This window comes from Phyllobates terribilis, unplaced genomic scaffold, assembly GCF_046119375.1.
Source record: "Phyllobates terribilis strain yellow unplaced genomic scaffold, ASM4611937v1 Scaffold_2__4_contigs__length_985480577, whole genome shotgun sequence".
Classification (NCBI taxonomy): domain Eukaryota; kingdom Metazoa; phylum Chordata; class Amphibia; order Anura; family Dendrobatidae; genus Phyllobates; species Phyllobates terribilis.
Genome location: NW_027362762.1, coordinates 749,431,502 through 749,449,948, shown reverse-complemented (window position 1 = coordinate 749,449,948; position 18,447 = coordinate 749,431,502).

The window sequence follows — 18,447 nt, the reverse complement described above, 5'->3', positions numbered from 1 at the left end:
AGTGTGAGAATTCCCTATGTGACGACCACCTGACAGCCCACAACAAGGCACTGGATCTTATAATAGAACCCACTGGCTCGTTTGGTTTCCATAAATGTTCCCTCAACTAGAAGGTGGAGCCTACAAAAAGCATTTTTTCCCATTACTAAAGAGTGGGTGTCCTAGACTGATAAAGCGTATGCACTAAGTGCAAGGGATGAAGGAGGCATTCCAATACCCCTTTGAAGAGACGTAGTGGAGGGCCTCAGAAAACATTTTTTTCCCATTATTAAGAAGTACCTACTGGTAATGCGCATGCACTAAGTGCATGGGCTGAAAAACATTTACCGCTAGAGGGTATATGTATGTATAAAGAATGTTAGAGGTAGGCATCTAAAAATTATTAATTCAGGCATCATAAACACACTTAAAAAATTAATAGGGGGGTTGCATAATTATCATCCTGTTGATATAGTGGTGGAGGAGGAGAAGGAGGAGGACGGCATAAAAAAAACAAAATCCTGAAGATAATACCCATGTTTGGGTGGGAATGGGTGCATAGGAATAGACCAGAAAAAAAAAACACTGGATTTGAGTTTATGTTCCGCTGCTGTCATCCAGTGGTGTTGAGAAGTCTGGGCCAATCCATCCCTTGTTCATTTTGATAAGAGTCAGCCTGTCAGCATTTTCAGTTGACAGGCGGATGCGTCTTTCAGTTATAATACCCCCGGCGGCACTAAAAACCCACTCTGACAAAACGCTAGTGGCAGGGCAGGCCAGGACCTCCAAGGCATACAGAGACAGTTAATGCCACGTGTCTAGCTTGGATACCCAATAGTTGTAAGGCACAGAGAAATCACGGAGGATGCTGGTAGGGTCGGCAAGGTACTCCTTCAGTATCTTCCAAAACTTTTCCCTCCTTGTCAGAGTGCCTCAGGGCCTGGATGGCGGGAGGGTCTGAGAAAACTGTCCCAGACCTTTGAGAGTGTTCTTCTGCCTCTGTTGCATCTGGTGTGTGTCTCCCTTGTCTCTACTTCTTTGTTGACCCAGCAATGTCAGAACTGTGACCCAGCAATGTCAGATGGGAATTTTTTAAATAAATCTTTAACTAGGGCCTTCTGGTACTGCAACATTTTAGTAGACCTCTCCTCCACGGGAAGGAGAGATGGAAATTTTTCATTGCAGCGTGAGTTTAGAAGGGTGACCAACCAGTAATTAGTGTTGGCCAAAATGCAACAACGCGAGGGTCACAGGAAAGGCAGCGGAACAAAAACTCAGCCATGTGTGCCAGACTGCCAACAGACAAGACTTCCCTGTCCCCACCGAGAGCATGACTGTCCATATTTTCCTCCTCCTTGCCCTCCCTCTCCTCGTCTTCAGGCCATCCACGGTGAACAGACAGGATGAAGGTGGTGTGGGTAGTACCATCTGTAGCGCAGGCAACCAGCTCCTATTCTTCCTCCTCATTATTACCCAATCCACGTTGAGAAGATGAGATGAGGCTGGGCTGTGTATCATCACCCTGTATAGTTTCTTGCTCCATCTCAACTTGCTCCACCTGCAAAGCCTCCTCTTTATTGTGAGCAGCGAGCGTTTCAGTAGACAGAGAAGCTGGAGAAGCGCTGATTATGGCTTCATCGACACTCACCATCTTGGTAGAGTCCTCAAAGTTTTGGAGAACCGCACAGATGTCACTTATCCAAGCCCACTCATCAGCTGCCATGTGCGGAGGCTGACCGGAATACAGACAGGCATGTTGGAGCTGGTATTCAACTACTACCCTCTGCTGCTCACAAAGCCTTGCCATTTGCCAACATATGTAACATTGAGTTCCAACGCATGGTGACATCGCACATCAGTCGGTGAGCTGGAAGTTGCAAAAGCGACTGCAGCACTGCCAGGGCGGCAGAAGCTGTAGCTGACTTGCGGAAATGGGCACACATGCAGCGTACTTTCACACGTAGCTCAGGCAGATCTGGGTAGGTTTTGAGAAACCGCAAACCAGTAAGTTGAGCACATGGGCCATGCATAGTACGTGTGCGAGGTTGCCAAGCTTCAGAGCCGCCACCCACACACCTTCAGACACTGTTTCTGGACCCTGACGTTCGGATCAACTTGTTGGGTTGTTTGCTGTCATGTGCCTAAGCAATGCTGGTGGTGGTCAGGCTGGTAGTTGGGCTGCCACTGCTGATGCTGGCATGGCAGATGTTGCAAATAGCCTTCTTTGGGTTAATTGGACTGCCTTTAAAAAAAAGTGCCATACTCGGGAACACCTAACCCTTGGCCTGGCAACTTCTACTGTGTTGGTGCTCTGGAGAACAGTTGCGCGCATTGTGTCTCTGGCCACCCCACTGGCTGTTGCTGCCTGTTGTGGTGCTGCAGATACCTCCCCCTCTGCACTGCTGTCCTCACTCTGTATGTCACCTTCCCAGGTTGAGTCAGTGACTTCATCATCCATCATCTCATCTTCCACTTCCACACCCTGGTCCTCCTCCTGACTTGCTGACTTAACAACATCACTTGTTGGAAATTGCGTCTCATCTACATCCACCTCTTGCGACAGTAATTGCTGTTTCCCACCATCGCTTTCTTGTGTGCGTGACTGCTAAAATATTTGGGCATTGCTACCTCATGATCTCCTCATGTCCTGCATGAAATGGGCAGGACGAGAGGCCAGAATCTGTAAATGGAAATGTTAAAAACTCTTTGGAGTGTCCAAGTGTGGGATCACTTGTCTCCGGGCACTTGGCTTGGTGGGAGGAAGGAGAATCAGGGTGAGGATTATGTGGTCCAGAATCATGGCTACTGAGACTGGACCGTGTGGAAGACAGGATGGTGCTGGCAAACTGACTGGAAGCATTATCTGCTATCTAATCAACAGCCTTTTCACACTGGTCTGGCTTCAAGAGTGGTGTTCCATGCCCCCCTAAAGAGTGGGACAGGAAGCTAGGTCAACATGAAGTGTGTGTTGGTTGTGCTCTCGCAGCAGGCACAGTTTCACCTTGCCCAAAGCCTCGGCCTCAGCTCTCACCATCAGCATCATGTCCACTTCCCCGTCCCTGACCACGTGCCTTGCCCATTTTAAATTACGTATATTTCCCTGCTGAAAAACTTTGCAGGATTTGTATCACAGAAAATTTAGCACACCTCAGATTAACGTTTTTCACGGCTTGCACTATATAGCGACGCTATTGCAACCAAACAAGTCTGCCTATAACAAACAAATGGACCAGTATAAATGGTGTAGAAGATTTTGATGCAGAGAAAACTTTGCAGGATTTGTATCGCTTCAAATTTAGCATACCTCAGATGGTCTTTTTCACTGCTTTCACTATATAGCGATGCTATTCCAATCAACCAAGTCTGGCTGTATGTTTTTAGTGCGCAACTTGAGCAGTATAAATAGCATATAATATCTCTTTTCACAACAATTTGCAGGATTAAGAGCAAAAAGAATATTAGTAGCCCTGAGAAGGGCTATTGATATGAGTTCTAGCAGTAGAAAGGACGTGCAATGAACCCTACCCTGTCCTACACTCTGCCTCCGGCACAATCTCTCCCTAACTACTGCTAACAGCAGTATTAATAGTGATAATATTGAATATTGATTATAATGAGCCCTAATAAGAGCTGTTGTTTCAGATGAAAAATAAAATTGGTGTCAAATCGCTGCCTATCCGCAGCTAAAACTCTGTCCCTCGTTCTGCAGCAATTCTCCCTACTCTGCCTGTTTCCGTTGGTAGATTGAGATGAGCATAGGGTCCTTATATGGACCTGATGACGCTATGCGGCCAGCCAATCACAGTAATGCCTCTACCAACATAGCTACAGCATTACAGTGACTGGCAAGCAATCCCTGCATGTTTATTGGCTTCCGCCCATGCATTCAAAAAATACTCACCGAGTAACGAGTATCTCAAGTACGCGGATGCTCTAGCAAGTAACGAGCAGTGACGAGCACGCTAGCTCATCACTAGTTAACATATTTCTGTACTGATGGTGATTCTGGTGGTATATTAATTTATTGATGGTGGTTGTGGTGTTGTATTTCTCTTCTGATAGTGGTTCGAGTGACATATTTCTGTACTAATGGTGGTTCTGGTGATATATTCATGTACTGGTGGTTCTTTTGGTGATGTATTTCTATACTGCTGGTGCTAATACTGCTGGTGGTTACTACATTTCTATTTCCGGTATGATAGGAGCATTAAAGGGGTTATCCAAGCTTGTGACTGCAGACTTCTGAATCCTTACAGCAAACTCATTCCACGCTGTCAGGATCCTCTGGTGCCGGCAGTGAGAGCAAGAGGTCATGCAACCGCAAGTATGCGATTTGCATACTAGCAGTCATGTGCCAACTAGACATGTGCGGCCTCACTCAAAACAAGTGAATTGAGCGATGCAGGATACGTCTAGTTTGAATATGGCCAGAAGTATGCAAATTGCATACTTGCGCTCACATGACCATATACTCTTGCCGCTGGCACCAGAGGATCCTGGCAGTATGCGGTGCACGGTATGTGCATTGTGAGAATTCAGAAACCTAAAAGGACTGCAGACTTTCATCACAAACCTGGACAATCCTTTAAAATATAACATTAAGCACTGCAGCATGCCCAATCCTAACAGCATGTAATATACTCACTCTTAGGACTCAGCTCTGCTATGGTCATATAAATAGGGTCTAAAGCAATACATGCATTTCTTTTAAAGAGGTTATCCGCTACTTATACATTGCCTATCCTTGATTGGGGTGGGTCCGACACCCGGCACCTCCGCCGATCAGCTGTTATTGGTGGCGGCAGCAGACACCGGCTGGAGGTACTTACTTGTGGAGCTGGCCGTCTACTTATAGTGGCCGGGGCTTGTTACTGCACATCTACCTCCTATTGAAATCAATAGGAGGCGGATGTGCAGTACCCTGCAGCAGCTACTACAATTAGATGGCCAGCTCCGCAAGTAAGTACTTCCAGCCGGCAACAGCCACCGATAACAGCTGATTGGCGGGGTTGCCGGATGTTGGACCCCGGACAGACCTTGATGACCTATCCTAAGGATAAGCCATCAATATAAAACTAGTTGACAACCTCTTTAACCCTTTGTCCATATTATTATTTTTAGAGCACCATTGATTCCATGGTGCTGTACATGTAAAACGGGTTTTACATACAAAATACAAATATAAATTACAATGAACTAACAATGACTGACTGGAATAGAGGAGGTGAGGGCCCTGCCCTTGTGGGCTTACAGTCTACAGGACAATGGGGAAAGAGACAGTAGGTTCGGCGGTTGCTGCAGCTCCAGTGGTGGTGAGCTGACAACGGTCATTGCAGGCTGTGAGCTTTCTTGAAGAGATAGGATTTCAAATTCCGTCGAAAAGTTCAGAATATGGTGGATCGGACATGTTGGGGCACAGTCTTGGAGGCAGTTAGGTGAGGAACGTACGAGTGTGGAGGAGAGAAGGTCTTGGGAGTATGTGTGAGAAGATATTGAGAGATTATTTTGAACATACAGTACAGACCAAAAGTTTGGACACACCTTCTCCTTTTCTGTATTTTCATGACTATGAAAATTGTACATTCACACTGAAGGCATCAAAACTATGAAGTAACACATGTGGAATTATATACTTAACAAAAAAGTGTGAAACAACTGAAAATATGTCTTATATTCTAGGATCTTCAAAGTAGCCACCTTTTGCTTTGATGACTGCTTTGCACACTCTTGCCATTCTCTTGATGCTTGGGAAAGCTAGGGGGCATGTGTGCTAGTGTATTACTCAGTGCAGGCATCTTGCTGACCTATCAAAATGGTGGATGGAGGCAGCAAAGTGTGGTGTATGTGTGAAATGGCTGTGGGGTGCACTTAGCTCATTGTCAGCCTATTGTGACAGGTGAGTGGACAATGTGAGAAACAGAGTACCCGTTTACCGTCGCATTAAAGTTACGTATGCAGCGAGTGGGTGGTGCTCGTGACAATGTGAATACGAGAGCATGTGAAAATTTACATTTCCTGGTAGCAGGCAAAAATTGCATTTCCTCAAAAAGGTAGGAGCCATTCTGTGGTACCCAGCAACAGATGCTACATATTGAATGGAGCAGCACTTCACAGATCCATTCAAAGTGTTTAAATCTTTCAAGTACAGGAACATATAATAGCTGATTGGTGAGAATGGCAAACCACAACCGATCTCATAATGATCAATATGCTGTGACCGGACAACCCATTTAATATGGAAACACAAAATACCCATGAAAAATTAAATGTGGTTCTGTTCCATGTGAATGGAAATCATTTATGTATTCCTATGGACATAAACTGTAACTATGAACAAATCATAGATAACGCGAGACATTAATTAAACAGTTTGAACTATAAGTTAAGCATTGATGTTACCGTTGGATACCAGTTGAGTCCATATTGTATGGGTTTTATTTTTGACATATAGTTACAGTAGCGACCAAACGTTTCGTTTTTGTTTTTTTTTTAAAGTGTGATTACTTCTGTCTGGTTGTTGTGATGCCATTTTCCTGGTAATAAATTGAAAGTGCATGAAGTTTCCTCATACAAGACCTTAATTTTAAACAAAATGCTTTTGAATATAGGTATGGTCATTTAATTAATTACTGCATCACATTGACGGGGCATTGAAGAAGTAGGGTATTCAAGACATCTTGAGGGATCTTGCTCCATTCCATTTGCAAATCTGCAAACAATTCATCTTTATTGCTATGGGTACGGGCCCCAACTCATCACCCTAACTCATCCCTAAGGTGCTCTTTATTATTATTTATTATTATTATTATTATTATTTATTATTATAGCGCCATTTATTCCATGGCACTTTACATGTGAAGAAGGGGTATACATACAAGAACAATTGCAATAATCGTGAACACAATGTGACGGCGACTGGTACAGGAGGAGCGAGGACCCTGCCCGTGAGGGCTCACAGTCTACAAGGGATGGGTGAGGATACAGTAGGTGAGGGTAGAGCTGGTCGTGCAGCGGTATTGGTGGAGTGGTGGTTACTGCAGGTTGTAGGCTTGTCGGAAGAGGTGGGTCTTCAGGCTCTTTTTGAAGGTTTCCATGGTCGACGAGAGTCTGATGTGTTGGGGTAGAGAGTTCCAGAGTAGGGGGGAAGCACGGGAGAAATCTTGTATGCGATTGTGGGAGGAGGAGATTAGAAGGGAGTAGAGAAGGAGATCTTGTGAGGATCGGAGGTTGTGTGCGGGTATGTAGCAGGAGACTAGGTCAGAGATATATGGAGGAGACAGGTTGTGAATGGCTTTGTATGTCATGGTTAGGGTTTTGAACTGGAGTCTCTGGGCAATGGGGAGCCAGTGAAGAGACTGACAGAGAGGAGAGGCCGGGGAATAGCGGGGGGACAAGTGGATTAGTCGGGCAGCAGAGTTTAGGATGGATTGGAGGGGTGCAAGAGTGTTGGAAGGGAGGCCACAGAGAAGGAGGTTGCAGTAGTCAAGGCGGGAGATGATGAGGGCGTGCACTAGTGTTTTTGCAGATTCATGGTTGAGGAATGTGCGGATCCGGGAGATATTTTTGAGTTGGAGTCGGCAGGAAGTGGAAAGGGCTTGGATATGTGGTTTGAAGGAGAGTTCAGAGTCCAGGGTTACCCCAAGGCTGTGAGCCTGAGGGACTGGGGAGAGTGGGCAGCCATTGACTATGATGGATAGGTCAGTTGGGGGGGTTGAATGAGATGGCGGAAAGATGATGAATTCTATTTTGTCCATGTTAAGTTTTAGAAATCTAGCAGAGAAGAAGGATGAAATAGCAGACAGACATAGTGGGATTTTGGTTAGTAAGGAGGTGATATTGGGTCCAGAGAGGTAGATCTGTGTGTCATCACCATAGAGGTGATAATGAAAGCCATGAGAATCTATGAGCTGTCCCAGGCCTAAGGTGTAGATGGAGAAGAGCAGGGGTCCTAGAACTGAACCTTGGGGGACACCGACAGATAAGGGGCGAGATGAGGAGGTGGTCTGTGAGTGAGAGACACTGAATGTCCTGTCTGTTAGGTATGAGGAGATCCAGGATAGGGCCAAGTCTGTGATGCCGAGAGATGAGAGAGTTTGTAGTAAGAGGCAATGGTCCACTGTGTCGAAGGCAGATGACAGGTCTAGGAGGAGGAGGACAGAGTAGTGTCGCTTAGATTTGGCGGTTACTAGGTCGTTGGTGACTTTAGTCAGTGCAGTTTCAGTAGAATGGTGCGGTCGGAAACCAGATTGTAGGCGGTCAAAGAAGGAGCAGGAGGAGAGGTGGGAGGACAGCTCAGAATGGACGTGTTGTTCCAGTAGTTTTGAGGCATAGGGGAGAAGTGATATGGGGCGATAGTAGGACAGAGAGGATGGGTCAAGGGAGGGCTTTTTGAGGATTGGTGTGATTGAGGCATGTTTGAAGCATGAGGGGAAGACACCAGTTGTTAGTGACAGGTTGAAGAGGTGGGCTAGGGGTGGGATGAAGATAGTGGTAAGGTTTGGGATGAGGTGGGACGGGATTGGGTCAAGTTTACAGGTGGTGAGGTGTGATTTGGAGAGTAAAGAGGAAAGTTGATCTTCCGTAATGGTGGAGAATGTGGTTTTGGAGGAGGAGGGTTGAGTAGGCTATGGGGGCTTTAGGCAAAAGCTTTGTCTGATGGTGTCAATCTTCTGCTTGAAGAATGAGGCAAAGTCTTCGGCTGAAATAAGAGGAGAGGGAGGAGGCACTGGGGGACGGAGGAGAGAATTGACGGTGTTGAATAGTTGTTTGGGGTTGTGAGACAGGGAGGATATGAGAGATGAGAAGTATGTTTGTTTTGCTGCAGTGAGTGTGGACTTGAAGGTAGTGAGGGACTGTTTGAATTCGATGAAGTGCTCATTGGAGTGGGACCTTTTCCATCTACGCTCAGCAACCCTGGGGGCCTGTTGCAGTTCTTTAGTTAGGCTGGTGTGCCAGGGTTGTCTGTTGATTGTGCGAGCTTTGGTATGTGTGAAGGGGGCGACCGAATCGAGAGCTGCAGCTGTTTTGGTGTTGTATAAAGTGGCAGCAACATCTGCATCATGTAAGGAACTAATGTCTGTAAGAGGGAGAAGGGATTCAGAGAGTGAGTGTAGGTCAAGGTGTTTGAGATTTCTGCGAGGGTATGCAAGTTTGTGGAGTGGGGATTGTTGCCCTGGAGAGGCGAGGGTAGAGAATGTAAGTAGGTTGTGGTCAGAGAGAGGGAAAGGTGAGTTAGAGGTTACATAGGGAACAGAGGCGGGTGACGATGAGGTCCAGCGTGTGGCCGTCTTTGTGGGTGGGTGTGGAAGACCACTGGGTAAGACCGAAGGAGGAAGTGAGGGATAGAAACTTAGAGGCAGCTGAGAGGGAAGTGTCAATGGGGATGTTGAAGTCGCCCATGAGGATAGTGGGGATGTCAACGGAGAGGAAATGAAGTAGCCAAGTGGTGAAGTGGTCAAACAAAGTGGTGGCTGATCCTGGGGGGCGGTAGATGACAGCCAGTTGGAGGTTGGAGGGGGAGTAGATGCGTACGCAGTGCACTTCAAAAGAGGGGAGAGTAATTGAGGGTGGCAGTGGGATATGGGTGAAGGAGCAGTTATCTGAGAGGAGGAAACCTATTCCTCCACCGTGCTTGCTGGTGGGGCGGGGGGTATGGGAGAGGTGGAATCCGCCGTACGAAAGTGCAGCAGGAGAGGCCGTGTCGGAGGGGGTGAGCCAGGTTTCAGTGATGCCGAGGAAGGAAAGCTTGTTAGTGATGAAGAGATTGTGAATGTAGGAAAGTTTGTTGCAGACAGAGTGAGCGTTCCATAGAGCTCCTGTTAGGGGGACAGGGGAAGCGGGGGCTGGGCAGATGGGTATAAGGTTAGAAGGGTTACGAGAGTTTGGGATAGATCGTGGGTAGGAGGTGGAAGTGATTGTAGGGATGTGGTGAGGAGGGTCGGGATGTGGAAAGATATCGCCGGCAGTGAGGAGGAGCAGAGAAAGTGTTAGTAGGTGGGAGCAGGAGAGGGCATGAGGTGGCTGTCTGTGTTTGGAGACAAAGGATTGTATGTTGAGGAATAGCTCTGAGGAGGAGGTGAGATGGGTGGGGAGAATGGAGGGAGAGATGAAGAATTCATTACCAGGTGTAGGGATTAGGGGTGGTTGGAAAAGGTGAAGGATTAAGGGGGTGAGGGTGAAAACAAACACAAACATTGTTTACTGTGTCTTTGTATCTAGTTACCTTCAGTTCCCTTCAGCTTCAATTCAGGATTAATTCATGTTTCTCACACTTCAGCTAATGACCACACTTAAGGTAATGGACACAGACTAAAGTCTGACACAGACTCCTGGCCCACAATATATTTGTAACAGAATGCATTCAGCTGTGAACGAGGGGAGTGGTCTGTGCTCATCTTGATCAGCTGATTAAGGCTGAACCAGATGCTGGATACTCAAAGGCTAAGTAAACAAGGTCATAAATGAAAGTGGGGGGTAGCTGGTGTAACTTGAAGAACATACCATTAGTAAATAGGAGCAGAGAGGTATAGAGAAGTCTGCATGGAAATCAGGATGGGAAAGTTGGGTCACGTACCATTAGTAAATAGGAGCAGAGGAGGTATAGAGAAGTCTGCATGGAAATCAGGATGGGAAAGTTGGGTCACGTACCATTAGTAAATAGGAGCAGAGAGGTATAGAGAAGTCTGCATGGAAATCAGGATGGGAAAGTTGGGTCACGTACCATTAGTAAATAGGAGCAGAGAGGTATAGAGAAGTCTGCATGGAAATCAGGATGGGAAAGTTGGGTCACGTACACTTCAGCTAATGGCCACACTTAGGGTAATAGACACAGACTAAAGTCTGACACAGACTCCTGGCCCACAATATATTTGGGCTATATAGGGCTTAAATCAGGTGATTGGCTTGGCCATTGCAACAGGCGAACATTTATCTTTGCTAACCAATTTTTGACTAAATTGGATGTGTGCTTAGGATCATTGTCTTGCTGGAATTTCCTTCCCTTGCCTACTTTGGTTTTACCATGTGGCAGCATTACATTCTCCAGTATATCCTTGTACATGGTAGCATTCATATTTCCATCAATTCTATGCAGAGGGCCAACGGGAGATGCAGAAATGCAGCCCAAACCATGACATTGCCACCACGTTTCCCGGTAGGTGTTTGGTACCTTACATTATTACGTTTTCCAATTGGGCGGTATATATAGTGCTTGCCTCAGTACCAAACAGATTGAACTTGGATTCATCTGACCAGAACACCTTAGACCAATCTGTCTCTTTCCACTGGCTGTGTTCTTTGGCAAACTGAAGTCAGACCTTCCGGTTCTTTGCAGAGATGAAAGGCTTCTTGACTTGAACTCGTGCATTCAAACCTGCTGCTCTTAGCTGTCGCACCGCAGTTTGACGACTCACTTTGGCCCCATATTCTTCGTTCATTTCGTGCAAAATCTGTACAGCACTTTTATGGACATCAGATACTGACTTTTTCTTAATAATGTGATCAACTTTGGAGAAAGTTTTCCCTGACTTCACTACCAGAATAATAAGCTTCCTGACATCTGATGATAAATTTGGCTTTGCCTTTGCCATGTTTTACCTTAAAAACAGACCCCCAAAAAATAAATAAATTTTAGGCAAAATTCGACTACCTATGACAAAATATGCAAAACATTTGGCCCAATAAATGTTGAAAACTAACACATAAAGGGATAAAACAATGTCAAACACAATTTTCTTCCTTATAGCTGACAACCATTTGCTTCCGGTCACTGGGAAAATGGCATCACAGCAACCAGACAGAAGTAATCACACTTTTAAAAAAATGCTAAACTTTTGGTCGCTACTGTACATAGATATGCCATTGACTCCTCCAGTGTACTGGAAAGTTCACTACTCTAAGACTATGTTCTCATGATGATTGATGATGTTTGGTGAGTTTTTGATGTTGCAGAATTTCTGCACCTATTAGCTAACTTAGGTTATTTTTATTTTTTCATGGCGTTTTTATCGTTTGGTTTTTTTTTTTTGCTGTTTTTGTCTCTTTTTAGTATGTCATTTTAAATAAGATTGCTCTCAGTAAGAGAAACAAAATAATAATCTTGTAGTTATGATACCTTTTAATGGCTAACAAAACTAAAATAAGTTATGTTACAAATCACTTTCGAGACTACTTAGGTCTCTTAATCAAGCATGGTATAAGGGTGCTTTCACATTACATTTAAGCACCCATTCAGTGGCTCCCATCAGGACTTACAGCCAAACCCCCAGCAAAATGGGATTCGGACGTATGCGCCGACGAGGCCATAGACTATAATGGTGCCGACAGAGCAAACGTGCTCTCTGCCGTGCAACATTTTCGGGTGTATACGCCTACTGGAGGTGAACACCCAGACGCAGTCTGCTACGTCTACTACTACGCAAGCCCCGATGGGGCCTATGAACAAGTGCCTGAATGCAATGTCAAAGCACCCTAACAAAGTATCTGAAGAAACACACATATATACACAAAAAGAGCAGAGACATGGCTTAATAAATGGACATTTAAAACAATCAAAGAAACAATCAAGCTGAGCTTGGCGAGTACATCCTTTATTAGCTTAGATAAGTGGTGTGAAAGATTTGTTGTCCCAAAATTTATGTAAGATCAAAGACCTGATGCCCTCACTGTCTGAGGAGCAAATTCCTCAGATTTTGTAGTAAGTCATAAATCCTTGTGACAGATTTAATCCTGCGTGGAGGGTACAAAGGCGGGTCATACATTTATATTCCCGGACCCCCTAGTGTTTTTGTGATTTGAAGTTGCCTTTTAATATACCAACTTTCATATTGTTAATGTTGTGTCCTGGACCACAGAAATGTTTAGCCACAGGTTGATGGGTTTTTTTTGGTTCGTAATCTTGTGGCATTGAGACCTCATCCTAGCTCTTAGTTTCTGTCCTGTTTCTCCAATTTAGAGACCCCCAGTATGACATATAGTGCAGTAGAGAATGCCCTTAAACTACTGATAAGTAAAACAGCCAGCCATTTACAGGACACAATGGACCTTTTCAACAGTTTAACATAGGTCCCCTTCCCAAGGTTGCCATCTTAGCCACCATGAATTTGGAATACGCATAATCTAACATTCCACATGAAGATGAACTAGCCGCCTGCCAGATGTTGCTGAAGCCAATGTGATACCTTCTGAGTCTTTATTTAAACTCACCAGATTTATCATCACACATAACTTTTTCTGCTTCTGTGAGGAGCTATATCTACAATGCACCGGAACTGCTATGGGCAGCAAAATGGCCCCAGTATGCCAATCTTTTCATGGCTGAACTGGAAAATTACTTTTTAGCATCCTGCTCCATCAAACCCTTGGCCTATTTCTATCACATTGATGATATCTTAATGATCTGACCTGAATCTGAACAAGGACTTATACAATTCCATAAAATATTCAATACATTTAATCATACTTTAAACTTGACAGTGGACTACTCAAATACAGAAATTAACTTTCTAAATGCCACCATAAAAATTCAAAGTGGCTCAATACAGACATCCATGTAGTGTATACTAATTGACCAGCCTACATACCTCAGATGGGTCCGCTTCCATACGAAAAAAACATTAAAAAGTCCATTGTCTACAGCCAACCCATGAGATGTAATTGTATGTGTTCCAGCCCAACAGACAGGGATGAACACCTGACCCATCTTAAATAGACATTTTTAAATCAAGGCTACCATCCCAACTCCGTTGATGATCAGATCATTAGAGCCACAAGGATCTCTAGAAATCAACTACTTCAATATTGAGAAAAAGAAGAAAATAATCACGTACCTCTGGTGGTAACCTACAACCCACAGCTTCAAGTGCTGAGAAAAACTGGTAGAAAAGTACACCATATCCTAGACAAGGATGACCAGCTAAAAATAATATTCAAAGATTCTCACTTCAGTGGCGAAATTAGAGTCGAATGGGCACCAGTGCAAGAATAGGACAAACTACAACTACTAACACACTGCGACCCAAAATCCTTTGGTAATCTTCAGACTTCATGATGCCTTGCACACAGTCAAGGGACCCAAAGCCGGAGGCAGCAAAACAACCCCAAAACATTATATACCTCCACCATATTTGACTGTAGGTACTGTGTTCTTTTCTTTGTAGGCCTCATTCCGTTTTCGTTAAACAGTAGAATGATGTGTGTAAGGAAAATATAAATGTCAGGAAAATTTTCTTCCATATCTGCCTGACCTAGATGTTCACCCCCCTCCCTTATTCCCCTTCTGCTCAGCACAAAAGCCCCAATTAACACACGCCTGGTAAATAGTTTACACACACGGCCAGCCAAGGAGTGTTATAACTTCGTTAGGAAGTAAGCATTTTGTCTCTGAAAGACGCAGGAGGTAATTAAAACGCAGGCTGGCACTAATTTGCGTGTAACTGTTGAAGCGGCTTCCCGAGCCTCAAAGGGAAATTTCTAGACGCACTGACTCCGATATGAAATATGAAATCTTGTGAGTTCCATAGGTCTGACAGTAACGGGACCCATATGTGTAATGACCCAATCAGCCCAGGAATGTATAGGTAGTTTTCCAGGGCTGTAACCAAAATCAGGGAGCTGTAGCGCAAAAACACCAGAATGGCAGACTGCCGTTATGTGATGTGGGATATCAAAATAAAGATAAAATCATAAGGGAAAAAATGGCGTAGTTTGCAAGCTTCTGCGATCAACGAGCGATGAGTCATCGCAGAAGTTAGCGCTTCTAATAAAAATGTACAGGCTGGAGACCGGCCCACATGATGTCACCGCAAGGGGCGTGTGGGCAGATCTCCCCTTAGGTATAAGAGAACTCATGGACAGTACAGGAGCACTCATTGCCAGGGGGGAATAAGAATTATAAGCAACGGGTCATGTTCAATAATAGCATAATCTGGAGAGCCCCCCCTCCACCTATATCGAATCGTCTCCGCGATCGTATAGTGTAAGTAAGTTATCTTCTCTTTCCTCCTGTTTATTTTATGTAACTGCCTATGTATTTTAATGTCCCCTTTGTAACATCCTTGTATATATTTTTCCTAAACACTGCCTCCCTTTTGGATTAAATATAAAATTTAATAGTTCTGTTTCTTTTGTTCTGTAATCGTTCCCTCCCCCGAAGCCATATACGTTACCAAAACGCAGGCGTCCGGCCAGGCCTGTATTATATTTCAAACTCGGCCGGTGGTGGCAGAGAGTATTAATAACTGGGCTATCGTGAAGCTGACAGTGACCGTACGGAGGGCGTTAAACACGGTTTCCAGGCTGTGGAACCCAGGGTGTTGTGCCATACGCTCACTGGTCACTTACCGATACCTACGTAGAGAGTAGTCTGGATCGCGTGCTCGCGACTCCGGACGAAATACGGACAGCGTGATGGCACGGTGAGATATTGTGTGATCTCCCCGGTGTCGTCCTGACTGTGTGTGTTGGGTATTCCCTGACAAATTGGTGGCAGCGGTGGGATATTGTATGATCCCGCCGGTGTCGTCCTGACAATGTGCTTCACCAAAAAAGCTCTATCTTGGTCTCATCTGTCCTCATGATGCTTTCCCAGAAGGATTTTGACTTACTCACTTACATTTTGGCAAACTGCAGTCTAGCTTTTTTATGTCTCTGTGTCAGCAGTGGGGTACTCCTGGGTCTCCTGCCATAGTGTTTCATTTCATTCAAATGTGGACTGATAGTTCGCGCTGACACTGATGCACCCTGAGCCGCAGAATAGACTGACATTCTTGGGAACTTGATTGAGGCTGCTTATCCACCATCTAGGCTACCCTGCGTTGCAACCTTTCATCATTTTTTCTCTGCTGTCCACGTCCAGAGATTAGCTACAGTACCATGGGTTGTAAACTTCTTGATTATGTTGTGCACCCTGGACAAAGGAACATCAAGATCTCTGGAGATGAACTTGTAACCTTGAGAGTGTTGATATTGTTTAACAATTTTGGTTCTCAAGTCCTCAACAGTTCTCTTCTCCTCTTTCTGTTCTCCATGCTTAGTGTGGCGCACACAGACACACAATGCAAAGATTTAGTCATCTTCTCTCCTTTTTATCTGGTTTCAGGTGTGATTTTTTTTATTGCCCACACCTGTCACTTGCCACAGCTGAGTCTGAATGAGCATCACGCTTGAAACAAAGTTGTTTACCCACAATTTTGGAAAGGTGCCAAAAATTTTGTCCAGCTCATTTTTAGGGTTTTGTGTGAAAATATGTGCAATTTGCCTTTTTTTCTCATTTTTTTGTGTTATTCCAATACACACAAAGGAAATAAACATGTGTATAACAAAACATGTGTAATTGCAATAATTTTATGGGACAAATACTTCATTTTCTGGAACAATTTCAAGGGTGCCAACACTTTTGGCCATGACTGTAGATGTCCCCCGTCCTGGACCCCTTCCTGGTATATATGTCCTCCATCCTGGTATATATGACCCCATTCTGGTATGGGCAGCACGGTCGCTCAGTGGTTAGCTCTGTTGTTTTGCAGCGATGGGGTCCTGGGTTCAAATTCCACCAAGGACAACATCTGCAAGGAGTTTGTATGTTCTCCCCGTGTTTGTGTGGGTTTCTTTCGGGTACTCCAGTTTCCTCCCAAACTCCAAAGACATACAGATAAGGAAATTAGATTGTGAGCTCCAATGTGGACAGTGATGATGAGGTCTGTAAAATGCTGTGGAATATGATGGCGTTATATAAGCAAATAATAATATACAGTTGAAACCAAAAGTTTACATACACTATAGAAAAAGACACATATGCGTGTTTTTCTCAATATTTCACATGAAATCAGAATAAACCTTTCCCGTTTTAGGTTAATTAGGATTACCATAATTTTTAATATTTGCCAGAATAATGAGAGAGAGAATGTTTTAAGACATCTTTATTACTTACTGCAAAGTCAAAAGTTTACATACATTTCATTAGTATTTGGTACCATTGCCCTTAAACTGAATGACTTGGGTCAAACTTTTGGGATATCCTTCCACAAGCTTCTCACAATAGTTGGCCAGAATTTGGGACCATTCCTCCTGACAAAACTGGTGTAACTGATCCAGGTTTGTAGGTTGCCTTGCTCGCACTCCAAAACATTGACTTTGTTATCCTTAAGCCACTTTGTTACCATTTTGGCAGTATGCTTCAGCTCATTGTCCATTTGGAAGACCCATTTCCGCCCAAGCTTTAACTTCCTGTCGGATGTCTTGAGATGCTACTTCAGTATTGCCACATAATCTTCTTTTCTAATGATGCCATCTATTTTGTGAAATGCACCAGTCCCTCCTGCAGCAAAACAACCCCATAACATGATGCTGCCACCCCCTTGTTTCACAGTTGGGATAGTGTTCTTAGTCTTCCAAGCTTCTCTCTTTTTCCTCCAAACATAATGATGGTCTTTATGCCCAAAAAGTTCAATTTTAGTTTCATCAGACCACAGGACATGTCTCCAAAAATTAAGGTCTTTGTTCCTGTCTGCATTTGCAAACATTAATCTGGCTTTTTTATGTTTCTTTTGGAGTAATGGCTTTTTCCTGGCAGAGTGGCCTTTCAGCCCATGTTGATACAGTACTCGTTTCACTGTGGATATTGACACAATCTTACCAGCTTCAGCCATCACCTTCACAAGGTCTTTTGCTTTTGTCCTTGGGTTGATATGCACATGTCGGACCAAAGCACATTTATCTCTGGGACACAGAACCCGTCTCCTTCCTGAGCGGTATGATGGCTGGACACTCCCATCTTGTTTGTACTTGTGTATAATTGTTGATGAATGAAGCACCTTCAGGTATCTTGAAATTGTACCCAAGGATGAGCCAGACTTGTGAACGTCCACAATTCTCTTCCTGATATCTTGGCTGATTTCTTTAGACTTTTCCATGATGCTACACAAAGAAGCAGTGTATTTCAGATGTGCATTAAATACATCCACAGGTGTGTCTCTAATTAACTCAGATGTTGCCAAAAAAATCAGAAGCTTCTAAACACATGGCATCATTATATGGGCAGTCCAGAATTGTTTAAAGGCATAGTAATCTTAGTGTATGTAAACTTTTGACTTTGCAGTAGTAATAAAAAGGCCTTAAAAAATTCTCTCTCATTATTCTGGCATTTGGCAAATATTAAAAATTATGGTAATCCTAATTGACCTAAAACGGGAAAGGTTTATTCTGATTTCATGTCAGATATTGAGAAAAAGATGCATATGTGTCTTTTTATATAGTGTATGTAAACTTCTGGTTTCAACAGTATGTTCTGCTGCAGTTCTGTAGCGCATAAATAAAACAAACAATTCTACTCACCTTCCTCCTCTCCGACGAGCAGCATCCTCTTCTATAGTCGGTGCTGGAGCTGGCAGCTGACTTCAGCATGCAAGTAATGATGATGCTAGTAACTACATATACTGAAATACACACCAGAGTGAAGAACATAGCAGATTA